This window comes from Haemaphysalis longicornis, unplaced genomic scaffold, assembly GCF_048455015.1.
Source record: "Haemaphysalis longicornis isolate Haplotype H1 unplaced genomic scaffold, Haemaphysalis longicornis Haplotype H1 scaffold_1, whole genome shotgun sequence".
In the NCBI taxonomy this organism is placed as follows: domain Eukaryota; kingdom Metazoa; phylum Arthropoda; class Arachnida; order Ixodida; family Ixodidae; genus Haemaphysalis; species Haemaphysalis longicornis.
The window spans coordinates 90,455,597-90,474,251 of NW_027526203.1; the positions used below are offsets into that span (position 1 = coordinate 90,455,597).

An 18,655-nucleotide genomic window follows, 5' to 3' on the forward strand; every position below is an offset into this window, starting at 1 on the left:
TACTTTAATCACGGTGTCTTTTTTTTTTTTTTTGCAAACTTGGTATTAGGTAATATAGGTCTCGTCCGTTCTGTTCCGGAACTGCGTCTGCAGTTCCGCAAGATTGGGTTAGATCATTAGCTTAGGATAGATGAAAACGCATACACGAAAACAATACAACAATACAGCAGTGCGGAAGACAATAACATACTTATTGAAGGAAAAATATAAAGTTCCGGTACAATAGCTTCACCCTTCAATTTGTTACACTTAAATACAGTATTTTTCACAGGCTGGGGTGGCATAATATCTTTTAGGTCGCTCTCGAGACGGCATGCATAAACCGTGCAGTGCGGTGCACAGCTAGCGCACTTGTGATCCTGGCTGCCACCGTTACGATATGCGCGCCATCCTCTTGAAGCTCGAGAACAGAATCAGGCGTTGATAAACTGCCGTACTCGAGCGCCCGCGCGCGCCCTGTCTAGCAGCCAGAACTTTTACTCCGTCCCCCGCGGTTATAAGTTTCATCCTGGCACCGTTTTCTTCCCTTAGATATTATTTTCTCCCTCTTGGCTTTGTAAAATCTTATATCTTTTAACTTCTCCTCCATCCTCGTATATTGCCTACTTTTCTTACAGCACAAATTGCGCTAATCAAACACTCCGCCAGCACCCGGACGACACGTACGCTCTCGGGGCGCGTTAGAGAGCGAGTACGGCAATTTGACGACGCCTGACTTAGTTGCCGAGCTTGCGGTCCGCGAGGCGAACGGTAGCGATGGCGGCCGCCGGCCTCACGAGCAGAATTAGCTGTAAGGCGCACTGAAGGGAATTAAGGGAGTCTCGCGTGGAGGGGGGGGGGGGGGGGGGGCACGAAGCCTACGAGGTGCTAGCCCATGGAGGAATTCTTCCTCCATGAAGGAATTCTTCCTCCATGCGCGGATTCTTCCTCCATGCGCCAGCCGAAATGTGCACGAGCGCTCGCAAAGAATGAACTTACCTTGCGTATACCCACGTCGTACCCAGCGTCGTGACTTGACGACGGGTTCCAAAGCGTTGATAACAAATTTCGCCAAGGTGTGGCCACACATCACTTCGGAAGCTTGTTTATCGCGGTGTCACTGTGCACGCACACACACGGCGGAACAAAGGATGTTCACGGGCGAAGAGCGCTTATGATGGCTTCTCTTTCAATACATTCGATGTATCGCCTGCTGGACTGCAGTGCCTGATCTTCGATGCTCGTCGTAAAGCACCGCAGAAGGCACATAAATCGCGAGCAACACTTAGCGCCGCTGGCGACAGTGACAATACAGCGTACTAGAGAGTGGCATCTGCTTATCGGCAGGGGCACAGGTGGATGGCACACGTCTTTTGCGTCCGCGCGCCCGCGTCTCTTCCCCTCTTCGGCGAACGGCAGCCGAAGACAGGACGGAAGAATCTGAAAAGCCAATCCTTTCAAATAGTTTTCAAGTTCGGGATCTGCTTGCAGGCGCAGGATATTTACGAGGCGTTTGCTTCTGAGAAACGTGGACCGCGAATGCGTTGACATTTTCAAACCAAATACTTTTGTTGGCGAGAGAGTGGTTCGGTGTGTAACAAGCGGCACGCCACCTCACTAATTCTACAGTGTCTAGAAAACACTGTGCTAATTTGTTAGGCTTCTCTTTCTCTCTCCCTATTTTTGTAGTGACGATAAGCAGTGTCAGGCTCCTTCTTTCTTTTTTTGTCCCTGTTCAGAAAAGATGAATCGTTTTTCAGTGCTTCAGTTTGTCTTGATTTTTTTTCCTGCGTTGGTTGGTTTAGTTAGTGTGAGCGGCGGCTTCAGAGGCCTTGGACTGAGGCCCTCTACCGCTTACGGTATTTTTTGCTTGAAAGAAACGTTTTTACGTGGCTTTGAACGTCGATCCGCGTTTGCTACTTGTGGGATTCTCTGTATTGCACACTGCAGTTCTACACGTGCGATCGTATACAGTTCACGTTATCCTCAACGAATTGGTTATGTTAGCGAGGGATAACTGGAGTTCTGAATCCTTGAATGAATGAAGTCTGATATCGAACAATGATGAAGCCAAGCTTGCGTTCACTTGGCTTGGAGTGTTGTTTTCAAATTTGACTATATAAAAAAATCCATTATTGTTAATTCTTTTCTCAACGTGTAGTGGTTTACAACAAAGTTCTGTTGTGTTCTTTTTTTTCGCTCAGTATATATAGGAGTACTTTTATCAGTGAAATATGTTGTAGCGTCTGGGCTTGTAAGATAAGCAGACATATCTGCAAAACACCACTGTTAGTATCATGCCGCCCCAGAGAAACACAAAGTCGCTGCACTAAGCTAGGTGGGATGGCACATATTTGTTATGTAAATCTAGCAGGTATATGTGACAAGAACTGCCTGGTGAAAGGAGACCACCGACAACAACAGCGCCGGGGAGTACTTGCTTCCCGTTATGGAACGAGCTAGATCTGACGTCACCCACAAACAGCAGGGAATATCTGTCGCATTTTTTCGCCAGTGTGATAGCCACCAGGTGGCCGTGATGGACAAACCCTCATCACGTCGGCTCCGTCTTTGAAGGACCACAAAACCGAAAAAGGTGGATCCAGCCACCAACAGATGATACCAGAGCGACAGTTAACGATCAGCGACCTACCAAGACCTCTTCGAGTGAGTTTACCAATATTCCTCACGCCAGTAACGATCAAGCGCAAGGCCCCGCCAAGCCGCTGCGCAACCCTAACAAGTTTTCCACCGAGGATCGTTCCTGCTCTCCTACTCCCGCCAGGTTTGCGAACACTTGCATGCCCGCGGCCCTCCTCGCGCCGCATGAGCACGTGCCCCGCTGAGCCGCCAGGCCCAACGGGCGCGAGCCAAGTTCCCCTCAGAATGGAAATTTCTGTGGAGGGATCAGCAATAGACCCCGCGGAGCTGCTCAAGCCCGACTGGCAGCAGATCCGCCACAAGATCAAGAACCTCTCCCGACAACCGGCGACGCATAACGAGCTTGTCAAAGGACGACGCCCCCCGCCACAGAGGAGAAGACCAAGACCCCCGCCTCCAGAGAGCCCACTGCCTGACGATGATGTGAAGATCATCCTCCGCCCTCAAGGCGGACTGGACCGCCACACGATCCCGGCCGCCACGCTAGCGGACTATGTTTTGATGCAGGCCGGCGTAGAACTACCCAACGAGGACCAAGTGAGAATCCATCACAAATCAAACTTCATCATTGTCAGCACCCCCTCTGAGCAGAGAGCGCTCAAGTCCCTCGGCATGACCCAACTTCAACTGCCCAACGGCACGTACACCCTGTGCAACCACATCCCCCCGCCATCCGATACCGCGGTTGGAGTAATATTTACCGTGACAGAAAACGACACTCCGGAAGAAATTATGCGCAGCCTGACAGCCAACAACCACAACCTCCACATACTAGACGCCAAGCGGCTGCGGAACTCCACCCTAGTGCAAGTGCTATTCCAGGGACCCCATTTGCCATTCTGGGTCCGCTACAGGGCGGCCACCCTCCGCTGCCACCCGTTCAAGAGAAAATCAGAGGCGTGCTTCAACTGTTGGCAGCCGGGCCATCGAAAAGACGTCTGCCCCAATCAACCACCTACCCAAAGATGCGCCGCTTGCGGCCTAGCGCAAGCCCCGGAACAGCACTTGTGCAAACCGAACTGCATCTTGTGCGGAGAGGCCCACCCAACGGGAGCCGCGGGTTGCCCCCGCCGCTTCCAACCAAGGCGTCGACAACCACACACCAAGAGCGAGACGCCGAATGTACCAACCAACAGTCAACAGAGCAGCAACAGCCAAGGAAAACCACACCAGACGGAGGGGAACCGCAACCACGAGCCTACCAAACCCCTCGAGAAGACGACACAGGGGAAACAGCTGCCGCCACTGGGGCACCCGCGGACTTACATCCAAGTTCTCCAAGGAACAACCGGCACCGCAACAATGGCAACACCAGCAAAGGCCTTTTCGCTCCCAACTTCACCCCTCCTCCCATACATACTACATCTCCTACATCTCAGGACAGCAAACTGGATTTAATTCTAAAAGAGATGCAAAATATGCGAGCCGACATAGCGCTACTTAGAAGCGAGAACGGCCAACTTAGGGCAGAGAACAGCAACCTTAAAGCGCAGATAGCGAAGCTAACAACCAACAATGGCGCGGAGACAGAACCCACCCCGCCACCGCTTAAGCGCAAGAACACCAGAAAGCCGGCAACTAACCCCAAGTCCGACGACAACATGGGCAGTGTAGACATGCAAGAATTGAAACAAGAAATGCTTCAGTCACTAAACGCCACACTAAGAGAATCCATTACGGCCCTGCGAGCGGAACTATTTGGAAGCCTAACGAGCGCGAAGGCACCGACAAGCAACTTAACCGACCAGGCGAGCACGACCCCTGTACCAATAGATATCGAGCAAGATGCCGACTTCTAGACACATCACCATATGGCAATGGAATTGCAGAGGCTACAAAGCCAAGAGAAGCCAACTGCAAGCCCACTTGTCCACGCTAGATAATCAACCCGACGTCATAGCCTTACAGGAGACAGGATTCAACACCAAACTTCTTAACTATAAAGAGTACACACACCCCGAACACCCACAGCTAGCTACACTCGTCAACAGAAACATATGTACATCCGCTAGCGAAATAACCAACAGAAATATACCGCACGTATTTATAACTCTATTGCCAGTCAAGAAGAGACAGCAGCCTCTCCACGTGCTCAACATTTACAGCCCACCAAAGCAGACGACCCACAACTTCAAACCCCTCTTGCTGGAAGCTTGGAAAATAGTCGGACGCCAACCCTTGATAATAGTAGGCGACTTCAACGCTCCACACGAGGCATGGGGATACCACAAGACAACAAGCAAGGGAAGGAAATTGGAAGAATTAATACAGACTTTGGGTCTCACCCTACACAATACGCCAGGAACACCGACCAGCATCGGAAATAGCGTACAAAGAGACACAACCCCGGACCTAACCCTAACACACAACGTAATAGCGGAAAAATGGGGGGTCTCTTCTCAAAACTTTGGGAGCGACCATTACGTAATAGAATTCGAAGCCAACTACAAGACGCGGCTGGCACAAGAGCCACCCAGGAAATCCCTCACCAACTGGGATCTGTTCAGACAGAAATGTACGCAAGTGGAACCGCCCAAGGAAATTACAGAAAGCAACATCATAGAATGGATGCAAACCATTTTAAAGTGCAAAGAAGACAGCGATGCACCAATAGACCCCATAGTTCCAGCGCCGTATGTTGATTCTAAGCTACAGCACATGTGGGACGCATATCGCAGTATCGAAGCGAGATGGAAAAAAACACCGGCACAGGAAAACAATAAGAATAAAGATACAGAACTTGAAGACAGCAATAGCCAAACACGCAGACTACGTGACGCGAATGCAGTGGCTCCAAGCGTGCGACGAAATGCGCGGCACACTATCGATGAAGCGCACGTGGGCGATCCTACCGAAATTAATCGACCCCAGCAACAACAAGACAGAATCTGCTAAGAAGACCACCAAGCTTATACAAGATTACGAGGGCACGGAGCTGCAAATGCATGGTGAGCTCATAAAGCTATACGCAACCCAAAATGATAATACGCGCTCACCACCTGCGCTTTATATGGGCGCGAGCAACGAAATACTAGACGCCGAATTCACATTCGAAGAGGTGCACGCCGCCATCAGAACGCTCAGAAGAGCGACCTCACCTGGAGAAGACAATATATACAACAAGATATTACGACATCTTGAAGAGACAGCGACTGAGACCCTGACAGCCTACTTTAACAAGGTGTGGCGAGAAGGGGAAGTGCCCCCCGATTGGAAGCACGCAAACATATCACTCATTCCCAAGCCAGGCAAGCCAATCAAAATCGAAAACCTCCGACCAATATCGCTTACGTCGCGTGTGGGGAAACTCACGGAGCAAGTCGTGAACGCCCGCATAGTAGACTACCTCGAGACGAACGACATGCTCCCACACAAACAAGTCGGCTTCAGACCAAGGCTCTCAACTCAGGACGCCGTTATACAGATTCAACACTATTTACTGCACCACCCACCGAAAAAAGACAAAGCGGCCATTTTAGCCATTGACCTCCACAAAGCCTTTGATAACGTATCACACGAAGCAAGACTAACAGAAATCTCGACGCTCGGGCTTGTAGCAAGAACATTCGCTTATGTAAAATCCTTCCTCACAGGCCGGACAGCCCAGATGAAACTAGGAACGTCCCAAACACAAATCTTCAAGATGCCAAACAAGGGGACGCCCCAGGGAGCCGTAATCTCGCCTTTACTCTTCAATCTCGCAATTCCACCGATGGCCAGCGCACTTTACACCATCCCAAAAGTAAGATCAACGATATACGCAGACGATATCACCCTCTGGGTCGACCGCGGCAGCGACGCCGTCATCGAACAGGCGCTAAGGAAATGCGCCGAAGTAATCGCGGAACACGCAGCCAAAGCGGTCCTTATGTACTCATCTACCTAATCTGAACTAATGATCCTTCATCCCCCCAGGACGAAACCGGCCACCCAACCGCCCATCAAAGTCGATATCGGAGGGCAAAGCATACCCATTGTCTCGACCTTAAAAATACTAGGACTGAGGATACAGGCCAATAGAGGGACAACCTAGACAGTGCGCGTCCTCAAGTCACATACGCTACAAACAGTTTTCATGCTAAAACGAATCACCTCGAGGCAACATGGCCTCACAGAGGAAGAAAGGCTAAGGATCGTACAGGGCTTCGTAGTCAACAGATTCAGTTACCACCTGCCTTATGTGAATCTAACCCAATCTACCAAAGACTCGCTCGACGCGCTACTTCGGAGAGCCCATCGCACGGCCCTGCACATTCCGCACTCCGCTCCAACATCCAGACTTGCAAAACTGGGCATCCACAACAACGTAGACGAGATACTCGATGCCCATCGCACGGTACAGATACACAGGCTGGCGTAGACCACGACTGGAAGGTACATACTGCAGCGGATCCAAATACAACCGCCCAACACCGACTCCTCTGCGGCCAGGATACCAAGACACATACGAGCCCTAATCAAGGTCAAACCCATCCCAAGAAACATGCACCCGACCTTCCACGCAGGAAGAAGAGAGGCACGCGCGCATTACCACTCGCAGCACTATCCACCAGACAAACACACCGTGTATGTGGATGCGGCACGGTACCCTGACAGAGCAGCCTTCGCAATCGCAGGAATTGCCTCCGCCACAGAACCGCAACCAGCAATGAAAGCCTCGATCTGTACTTCAATCCCCACCACTGCAGAAGAAACAGCCCTCGCTCTCGCCATAACCAAGACGCCAACACCGACCGTCGTGCTATCGGATTCACAGCAGGCGCTTCACAACTATCAGAAGGGCAACATCTCAGCCTCGGCACTAACAATTCTTCTAAAAAAACCTCCCGACCAGCCCGTGATGTTGTTGTGGACCCCGGCTCACACTGGCGTGGGAACCAACGAGGTGGCTAATCAGCGGGTCCGAGCACTAATACCCCGGGCATGAAGCAGTCGACGCACGGAGCAGTCGACGTCACTGGGTACGCCCTCACCACATACCGAGACATCACACAACACTACCGCCTCACCCGCAGAACACTGCCCCCACCCAACGCCGAACTTACGATAGAGGAAGCACAGATGTGGCGCAGTCTACAAAACCACTCCTTCCCCCATCGCACGCAATTACAGCACTCCCACCCACACCTCTTCCTCTCCGCAGAGTGTCCGAGATGCCGCAACCTCGACACGCTATACCACTCCTTATGCGAGTGCCCCGCGGACCCCTACCCCCGTCTTCCCCCCCCCCCCATTGGGAGCAGGCCTTGGGTAGCTCTTGCCTCGTGGGTCAACGGACCCTGACGCAACGGGCACTACACGTCGCTTCAGCCATTTGGGCTGAGGCCACCCCCCCAACCTGAACCCGGTGTCTCACCAATAAAGTGTTTTTCTCTCTCTCTCTCTTTCGCCAGTGTCGCAGCAATTCGAGTTCTCGCGGCGGGGCAATTAAGATTGATTTTCGACATGTCTCCGGCCACCGCTAGCTGTCAAAATTACTGGGAGTGATCTCCTCAAAATATTGAAGCCAATTCTATAATTTTTTAAAGATTGTAAATTCGATGATCGCGGTATGCATCCTTTGACCTGCATACGAACATTTTCGTTCTCCGTGCGCCGCCTCCATCGAAAAATTTGGGATGAAATGCACATCTTCGAGGCGAGGGCGATAATGAGTAGACATGTCGACACTGAATGAATTCCGCGATTTCTTTGCATAAACGTTTAATAAATTCTATATATTGTCACGAAGCCAAGGACGACGCAGTTGTCACGAAGCCAAGGACGACGCAGTTCAAACTCTGGCTGTAGACCTTGCTGTCGGCGGCTGACACGAGTGGGGCTTGCTTGTCGGCTTGACGAGGGCTTAGGGTTGATGTACCCCGCACCTCTACCAGATGTCACGAAGCCATAGACGACGCAGTTGTCTTGAAGGAAAACACGTTTATTGGAGCGAACATGTGCTCTCCTAACAACTCAAAAGAATACAGAGGCGGCGAAGAAGCGGTCAACAAAGTGACTTGCACAGGCGAGTGTCGTCGAATCGAATGCCGCGGCGTCTGCTCTGCAGGCTTTTATCTGTCGGCGCAAGTGTTTCTGGAACCGTCGATTCACATCCAGAACATTGTAGATCACAGAAGATTATTCTGGGCTAGTGACGTTAGGGCTGAACAGTCTGCTTATCTGAATGTGATAGCCCGTGCGGCATAAAAGTAAAGAATGTAAGACGCGCTTCGTTTGGAACGCCGATAACAGAGCCGCGCGTGGCCCGGAAGTAAGAAAATTCGCACCAATCCACACTGTGAATGTGGTTGGAAAGCAAAGCTGTAAACGGCATCCCCAACGATTACCCATACGACGTCCTTTAAATTCACTCACGTCGCTCTCCAAATAACGAAATCAGAGAGAAGTGAAATCTACTTAACCGCGTCCTTTATTACTTCAAAGTGATATTCCTGATAAGGTAAAATCCACAACATGATGCATGAACGGTGGTTGGTTGAGTTTAATTGGTATATCACATGAGTAGAAAGACTTTTTTTTTTAAATTAAAGCTTAAACCCGGTGTTAGACGATCTGACTTCTCCGGCTCTGCCGTCGCGGACGGAGGCGACGAACGAGATCAGCAGCCGCGACGGTCGAAGGGTATGAAGATGATAAGGAGGAGGAGATGGTGGAGGAGGAAATACTCCTATTGAGATTTCTGAACTGCCCAGAGTGCGGCCCAGAGGAGTGGTTTCTTCTTCACTGGAGCCCATATGCAGTCCGCGCCGCCTGTGCTCTGTCCACCAGCAGAAGCTGGGTAGGCAGCGGGGTCTGGACAGCAGCGTCCCCCATTGTTCTTGTTGGGTAGTTGAAGGAAAGAGAGGAGGGTGCTCAGGGCTAAAGTTGCACACCCAGATTGGCGGAGTGTTCCTACTTTTGAACAAAATTTACATTCAGCGCCTTAGCGATTTGGGTGCATTAAGTGAACATGCGTCGGGTGTGGGAAGGAGCCGTATTGGATGAGCCGTAGCATAGTTTGTTGTTCTCTGGAAAGGTCAGGGTAAGGTGAGATAGGGTGTGTCTCTGAAGACGATAATGCTGGGTTATGTCCCTGAACATGACAAGCGGGTGACTGTCCTCGCCCGGTTCCCTGGCCTCGGGGATAAAAGCGCACGCTTCTTGGTGGGCGTATTCGTTGCCCTCCATGGAAGTGTGAGCGGGTGTCCAAATGAGCTGAATGGAACCGTTGGGGGAGTGGTTTTTTAGCACACGCCGTCCAGCTCAGCGAGACCCAACCCGACTGGTAATTCCGGTAGGCTTGTTGGGGATCGGTGACCACCTTCCAAACCCCTGGTTGAGTGAGAGCCAAGGCGATGGTTGCCTCTTCTGCTGCGGTCATGTCTTGGGTCTTGAGTGAGGCACACGCACGGAGGTTGGGTCTGGAGGTAGCCGCGATGATGACGTACTGCTATCCTAGATCTTCGGAGGCGTCTGTGTAGACAACTGCATGATCCCCAGTGAGGGTGTTGAGCTTCTGGTTAGAAACGTGGCCTTGTATCAGCTTTTCCACGGTGTAGTGCAGCCCCATCCTAGGAGCCCTCTTCGTGGGCGCACTCATGGAAAGACTAATGGCCCGCTCAACCGCATTTATAATCACTATATCAAGCATCTTTATGTCCTCCTTGCGGAAAAGAAGACAGGGGTATGTGATTCTCTAGAGGACGAAGTGATTCTCTAGAGGACGAAAGCTTGAATTAATCGAACGGTATTGTCTTTATGGAGGCATCGCGTCTTGGTGGGAACTCGCCTGATTATGTGTATGATTTGATTGATGCTGTGTTTGAGGCGCTGCAAGGATCGTCACTCTTGGTGTTGGACTGGGGATGTAGGCCCAGGATTTTTATTATGGGGCTTGGGAGTACTTGAGTGTCTTCATTGATGTGTAGTTTGGCGTTAGGGCGGGCGACAAAGAGCTGTGATTTTTCAGGTGAACACTGGAGGCCACAGGCTTTAGCATACAGGCGTACTAGAAGTGAGATTGCATGCGTTGGGGTGAGCATTCTTTAACATTTGTAAGTCACAGAGAATGCTCAAGGTGCGGACACAGCCACTGCACGTGCCGCGGGCGGAGCGCACAGCGGCGCTAGTGGTCGCGTGACGCTATCACGTGGCAACCAGCGAGAATGCAGGGGGTAAAACTGCACATGTGCTTGGTGAGTGCACCGCCGCTTTTCCCCGTTTCCGCGTAGGCTCGTAGCTCAGTCGGTAAGACAACGGGCTCACGCTCCGTTACTGTATTAGTTCCAGGTTAGATTCCTAGCGGTGCCAGTAACTTCTTTTATTTGTTCACTGGAGTTTTCTGTTGACACCAACGGTCGAGAAAGAACCCTTGGGGGTAGAGGTAAAAAGCTTTACTTTAAAACAAACAACAAATAAACAAACCTATACATGGTTCGCGGCAGTACCCCCCTCTAAGAGTGCATCGACCCGATGCTAAAATAATAGACAGTCCGAACGAACAACAAAAGAAAGTCTGCCATCTTGCATAGTAAGGTTTCAAGCGAATCACGTGGACGACTTCGGGCCGCGTGCGCCGTCGTGATGTCCCGGAATCACCATCGGGGATCACTTCGTAGGTAAGTTGGCCGACACGTCGTAGAATCTGGTGGGGTCCGAAATACCGTCGCAGAAGCTTCTCACTGAGTCCGCGTCGTCGGATGGGAGTCCAAACCCACACACGATCCCCAGGGTGGTACTCGGCGTCTCGGCGTCGGAGGTTGTGCTGCTGGTCCGTTGTACGAACTCGAGCCAGCTGACGGGCCTCCACCGCACGCTGAAGGTATGACGTCAGCGTTGTGGTCGTCGTCTTCTTTCGTGCGGAAGCATGGCGTCGAGCATCGTAGTCGGCCGTCTTCCGTAGACAAGCTCGAACGGCGTCATCTGCGTTGTTTCCTGGATAGCCGTGTTGTACGCAAAGGTGACATACGGTAGCACTTCGTTCCCAATCTTATGTTCAACGTCGACGTACATTGACAGCATATCCGCGATTGTCTTGTTCAGGCGTTCTGTTAGTCCTTTCGTTTGGGGGTGGTACGCCGTCGTTCTTCGGTGATGCGTGTTGCTGTAGCGTAATATCCCTTGCATCAGCTCCGCAGTAAAGGCCGTTCCGCGGTCCGTGATTAGGACTTCCAGGGCTCCATGTCGCAGCACAACTTGGCTTATGAAGAACCTTGCGACTTCTTGTGCAGTCCCCCTCGGAAGAGCGGCGGTCTCTGCGTAGCGCGTCATGTAGACTGTCGCTACAACAATCCACTTGTTCTCGGATCGGGATGTAGGGAACGGGCGCAGAAGGTCCATTCCAATCTGTTGGAAGCGCCTAGATGGGACGCCGATCGGCTGCAGGAGTCCGGCGGGTCTCATCGGTGGCGTTTTTCGTCGCTGGCAGTCACGGCAGCTCCGGACGTAGTGGGTGACGTCGGATGCAAGGCGGGGCCAGTAGTACTTCATCTTGATTTTGCAAATTGTGCGAGCTGTGCCGAGATGTCGGGAAGACGGTCGTCGTGGCATGCTTGAAAACGTTCGGCACGAAGATCTGCCGGGATGACAAGAAGATAATTCGCGCTTGTTCCGGGGCTGAAATTCTTCACGAGGACGAAGGTTTTTAAGGCTGAATGCAGTTAAGTTGCGTTTGAAGGCCCTGGGCATGGCGGCGTTGCATCCTTGGAGGTAGTCGATCATGACGCGTAGATCGGGGTCGGCACGCTGCTGGGCGCCCAGGTCGCTCTCAGTCACGACTCCGAAGAACGCGCTGTCTTCATCGGAGTCTTGTGGTAGTGGGTCGACGGGGGCACGGGACAGGCAGTCGGCGTCGGAGTGTTTCCTCCCGGATTTATAGACTACTCTAACGTCGAATTCTTGCAGGCGCAAGCTCCACCTACCAAGACGGCCAGAGGGGTCCTTCAAATTGGCGAGCCAACACAGCGCATGGTGGTCTGTCAACCTTGAATGGTCTTCCATACACGTATGGGCGAAATTTTGAAATGGCCCATATAATCGCGAGGCATTCTTTCTCAGAGGCTGAGTAGTTTCTTTCTTCCTTGGACAGACAACGGCTGGCATAGGCGAGTACTTTCTCGAACCCGCTTTGCTTTTGTACAAGGATGGCACCCAAGCCTATATCTCGGGCGTCCGTGTGCATTTCCGTTTAGGCGTTTTCGTCGAAATGCGCGAGCACAGGCGGGCTTTGCAGACATTGTTGCAGCTCGCAGAAGGCTGTTTCTTGGGCATTTTCCTAGCTGAAAAGGGTGCTCTCTTTCGTCAAGCGGGTAAGTGGCTCTGCAATGCGGGCGAAGTTTGCGACGAAGCGCCTGTAGTATGCGCATAGTCCGAGAAATCTCCGCACGCCCTTCTTATCTTTCGGTCTTGGGAAGTTCGCTATGGCGGACGTTTTCGCCGTATCAGGCCGGACTCCCGTGCCGTTGGCGACATGGCCCAAAAACTTGAGTTCCTCGTACGCGAAGCGGCACTTTTCAGGCTTCAGCGTTACCCGAGACGTACAGATGGCCTCGAGTACAGACGAACACCTTCGTCTGTACCTTCGACGAACACCTTCGACGAACACCTTGCAAGGTGTTCGTCGAATCTCCGAGAGAATACCACAACATCGTTGCTGGCGCCGTACACAACCAAAACGGCATCGCCTTGAACTCGTATAGGCCGCCCGGGGTTATAAATGCAGTCTTCTCTCGGTCCGTCTCGTCCACTTCAATTTGCCAGTAGCCGGTCTTCAGTTCCATCGATGAGAAGTGCTTCGTGCGGCAGAGGTGGTCGTGGGCGTCGTCGATTCGGGGAGGGGGTACACGTCCTTTTTGGTGATCTTGTTGAGTCGCCGGTAGTCAACGCAAAACCTTAATGTGCCGTCTTTTTTGTTCACGAGTACGACCGGCGCAGCCCAGGGGCTTTTCGATGGCGGTATAATATCGTCGCTGAGCATGTCGTCGACTTGAGTCCGGATGGCTTCCCGCTCGTGTGAAGAGACGCGGTACGGTGACTGTCGGGTAGGTCGGGCTCTGTCTTCGGTTATTATTCGGTGCTTCGCTAGAGGTGTCTGACGTAGTTTTGAGATCGACGAAAAACACTCTCTGTAGAGATGCAGCAAATCCTATAATTTCTTCCGTTCTTCTTGCGGAAACGCCGGATTTACGTCGAAGGGATTCGGAAACTTGAAGGTATCTTCGGGTGTGCGTTCAAAGTCGGCAACCACGATCACGTCACTTGCTTCTTGTGTTTCTTCGAGGAACGCAATTGCAGCGCCCCTGTTTATATGCTGGTATTCCTGAGTGAACTTAGTGACCCAAACTTGGGATTGGCGTTGCGTAAAGCGCGCAATGCCTCTTGCAACGGAGACACCGTGGTCGAGGAGCAACCTTTGGTCACTATCTACGATAGCGTCGACGTCAGGAACAGCATCGTCACAGTATACGGCTATCATCAAGCTTGCGCGGCGTGGCGGTGTGACATGATCATTGGCGATCCTTAAAGCAGCACGGTGTTCGGGGTTCGGTTCCGGCGTCATGGAGTGATCGCAGAAAAAACTTATGGACTTGGTCTGTAGATCAATTATTGCACCGTTGTCCTTCAAAAAGTCCATTCCAAGAAATACGTCGCGGGAGCAGTTAGGGAAAATGACGAACGCCGCAGGGTACGTTTTGCCGTCTATGGTGACGCGCGATGTGCACGTTCCACAAGGCGTCATGAGGTGGCCTCCTGCTGTGCGAATGTGCGGACCGTCCCATCTGGTCATAACTTTCTTCAGCTTAGGCACAAAAGGTCCGCTCAAGACTGAGTAGGGTTGCAAGCTGGGCTAGTTGGAATTTAGACATTCTTGGAGAAAACCAGCGCGAATTCAGACGAAGACGAAGGAAGTAACCACAAGGACAGCCGCTGGTGTAACAACTAAATTTTTAATATCAGAAAGGGTGAATATAAATACTGAACACAAACAAAAAAGAAATAAAAAGACAATGCGCACGGGCAAAAAAGTTGCAAAGGTCACGTTGATACCACAAGTAGATGTGCGCATGTTACAATAAAAGCACACGGAGATACGCAATCTCTTCAGGAAGGAGACACATGCTTGTCTGGCTTACACACTTGTCACCTCCTTCGGCTATGTGGAATGCCTCCATGATTTCGCGGGTTGTTTGATTACGGTGCCTAAATAAAATGCTAGTGGTAGGGAAATCATGGCATCTGATTCATGGAACCTGCCCGGAAGGAATCCAAGTCTTGTGCGGTTGGCTTCATCCTTCATCGAGCCACACGAAGCGGTTCTGCAAACTTCTGCGGAGTGGATGAGGCCGTCAAGAACGTATTTACCGTGACTGCCTGTGGACTCAATGCGGCCTAGTGTACCCTGCGAAGTCGCGCCTCCGTGCCTACCGTGACTGGATTCGGGTAGCCAATCAGCACATGGAAGCCTTTTGGAACCATGTGCGGCTGAGCCTTCCGAGAAGGAGGAAAGCTGTTCCACCACAAGGACGTGTAACCTTCCTGGGCGACGCGCACCTGCCAGACGTTCACCAGAAGGTGCTCCAGCTAAGACCAAAGTTCTGCTTCCAGCCGCAACTACGGCGGGTGGAAAAGGTGGCTGTCGTAGAGGCGTAAGTGCACACGTTCCGGACAATGGACGATACAGGTGCATAAGTGACTGCATGGAGGCTGTCGGGGGAGAGAAAAAACCTGTTAAGCGTTCCCCAATGTCTTCCCTAGTTTACCACCTCGTAAGCAATGAGCTTCAGGTGCTTGAGTCGGACAAGGAGGGTTCCTTTGTTGCAATGCCTGAGGCTCTTTTTGGCCATAAGGCTATGGCAGCAGTAGAGAAAACCTTTAAGAAAGTGGGTGTTAACTTGATGGAAAGAAAGAAAGAAGCATGCTCCTTGTTGATAGACATGAATTTGGGCAAGTTGGCCAAATTGGTAAAAAAGGCTTCACCTTGACGTTTTCTACACAGCCAAGACCCACAAGCCAGGAATTCCATTTAGGTTAATTGTTACCGAGCGACAGACGTGGCAGTACTGTGTATCTGGGTTTTTACAGAAGTGTCTTTCCACTTTGCACGTTGATGATCCTTTCCTTGTCCCAAATTCCCATGCTGTAGTCAAGTATTTAGAAACGCATCACCTTTCTCACTGCTCTGCTATTAGCATAGATGTCGAAGATCTGTGCTATTCGATTCCCCATGCCGATCTTTTGCCCGCTGTGAAGGAGTGCATTACAAATGATAACCATGAAATGGCGTTTAAAAATGTAAGCGACATACCTGTTCCAGCTTTCTTGGAACTTTTGACTTTTTATTTAAACTCTTTGGTTGTTAGCCGGGACGGTGTAGTGTACACGCAGAAGTCGGGAGTATGTATCGGCTCGCGAGTGGCTCCAATTCTAAGCGACATTTTTCTTGCCAAAGATGATCGCTCTCTTGAGAGGGGCCTGAACGGTATGGCCACTAAAGGTTTCCGTTACGTAGACGACTACCTGGTTAACGACTACATCCAGCCTAAGAGCGACTGTGGATATTTTAAAGGTATTTAAGCAAAGGGGTTTGGGACTCAATTTCACGATTGAAACTACAAAACAGAATGGCATCCAGTATCTGGATCTCTATCTTCGGTTTGATAAGGAGCATGTCTGCTGGATGTATGCGCCACGATCGGTGAAGCCTTTGCTAAACTACTCATGTGGCCATACCAAGCTTGTAAAAAACGCTATTGCCTTGTAATGTTTTCGCTCAGCCATTTCGAAATCGTGCCAGCACTTGATGACAAACAGCTTCAAGGAGCAAGTTAAAAAGTTAAGGGAGGCGGGATTTCCACAGCATCTCTTGCCATGGTCGTGTGAAAAACTTTTAAAAATCCTAAAAACAAAGTCTGGCGGCCGGGATGTGGCTGTGCACACACACAAGACCAAAAAAGTTGCCGTCATTCCATACATTCATACGATCACACACCGCCTAAAAAAAGTGGGCCATCACTATGGAGTGCAAGTGGCTATCACGGCCCGCAACAAGTTGCGTTCTGTATGTGGCAGGCTTGACAGAAAGTTAGAGCAGGGAAGTGAGAAAAAAGAGGTTGGTTGTGGTGTCAACCACAAGAACCGGTATGTCGCATGCGCAACGGGAGTTTTGTACAGCATTCCTTTGCATTGTGGCCGAAACTATGTTGGGAAAACTGGCCGCTGTATCAACGTGCGTTTAAGAGAACATGAATTGTCAGTCAAAGGCCCTGTATCATCGCATCTTTTTTCGCATTGCTCTAAGTCCAGCCAATGCAAACCTAATTTTTCTGCCACTAGCATTTTATTTAGGCACCGTAATCAAACAACCCGCGAAATCATGGAGGCATTCCACATAGCTGAAGGAGGTGACAAGTGTGTATGCCAGACAAGCATGTGTCTCCATCCTAAAGAGATTGCGTATATGCGTGTGCCTTGATTGTAACATGCGCACATCTACTTGTGGTATCAACGTGACCTTTGCAACTTGTTTGCCAATGCGCATTGTCTTTTTATTTCTTTTTTGTTGGTGTTCAGTATTTATATTCACCTTTTCTGATATTAAAAATTTAGTTGTTAGACCAGCGGCTGTGAAGGTCTTAAGGAACTCCCTTTTCAATTGTGTCCAGTCGGTCAAAAAGCTCTCATGGTTCTCGAACCAAGTTCGAGCAGCATCTTCTAAGTAAAAGAAGACATTGCGCAAAGTTTCTTCATCGTCCCACCTGTTGAAGATGCGGACGCGCTCAAGCTTCTCCAACAATTCTTCGGGGTCTTCAGCGGGGGCTCCCCGGAACGATGGCGGTTCTCGGAGCTGCTGCAGGACGATTGGCGACATTGTTTCTTGCACCATGGTATTGGTTGCAGCGTTCCTTCTTTTGGGACCTTCTGGCAGAAGACCGAACTCTGGTAGCAATCGTTGCATTCGGCGGCTTTCTCTGGTTGGACTGGCTCGCCGGCTTCCGGATGTCGTAGAGAGCATAAAGGCTTAGTACCCAGCACCTTCACCAGATGTCACGAAGCCAAGGACGACGCAGTTGTCTTGAAGGAGAAAGAAGTTTATTGGAGCGAACTTGTGCTCCCCTAACAGCTCAAAAGAATACAGAGGCGGCGAAGCAGCGGTCAACAAAGTGACTTGCACAGGCGAGTGTCGTCGAATCGAATGCCGCGGCGTCGGCTCTGCAGGCTTTTATCTGTCGGCGCAAGTGTTTCTGGAACCGTCGATTCACATTCAGAACATTGTAGATCACAGATGATTATTCTGGGCAACTGAAACAGTCTGCTTCATAAAAGTAAAGAATGTAAGACGCGCTTCGTTTGGAACGGAGATAACACAGCCGGGCGTGGCCCGGCAGTAAAAACAAACACTAAATAAACAAACCCATACATGGTTCGCGGCATTATATTGAGCGAACAGGTCATTTAAAGAAAACTTGGAGAGACTCGAGGAAATTCGCCTAGCGATAAAGCTTTTGCAGAATCCGTGTTTACCTGTGTTACGAATCCGCCAGCGCCGCCGTACTTTCCCGCATCACTCCTCGGCTGTGCGGCGAAGCCACTGCGTGGGCCTTTCCGCCGTCAGGCGCCACCATGTCGGTGACTCATCATTCAAGTTTCGACAAGCCGGGCCAGACACCTCGCTTTCAACGCGCTTCAAACTCCGGCGGTTGCCAGCGGCACGTCGGGTCTTGTTCAAGGACACAGAGGCCTCGCGATCTCAGCGGAGTCCTCCTCTCTCCCCTTTCTCGGACTCAACGTGCGCCGAGGCTACCGACGACTCATGAACTCTCGAAACAGCGTTGTGTGTGTCTGTGACGTTCGTGGCGTGTTGCCGGTTGTTGGCGTTTTGACCGTTACGGCTTTTGGGTATAAATAGAAGCCGCCCAAGCGCTGTAATCCATTCCTGTTTGAGCAGAGAATCCATGCTGTCGCTCTGCTCGAGTCCTGTATTGTAACCTCGCGCGTCGGGGCATTGTTCTTTGGCTTCGGCTCACCTCTCGCTATG

General features: G+C 51.1%; 1 protein-coding gene across 1 annotated transcript in view; it reads left to right on the plus strand.

Moving 5' to 3' along the window:
- Nucleotides 1–18,655, plus strand: part of LOC144177985 (ATP-binding cassette sub-family C member 2-like) — a 603,957-nt gene that overhangs the window by 569,377 nt on the left and 15,925 nt on the right. The window lies entirely within an intron of this gene.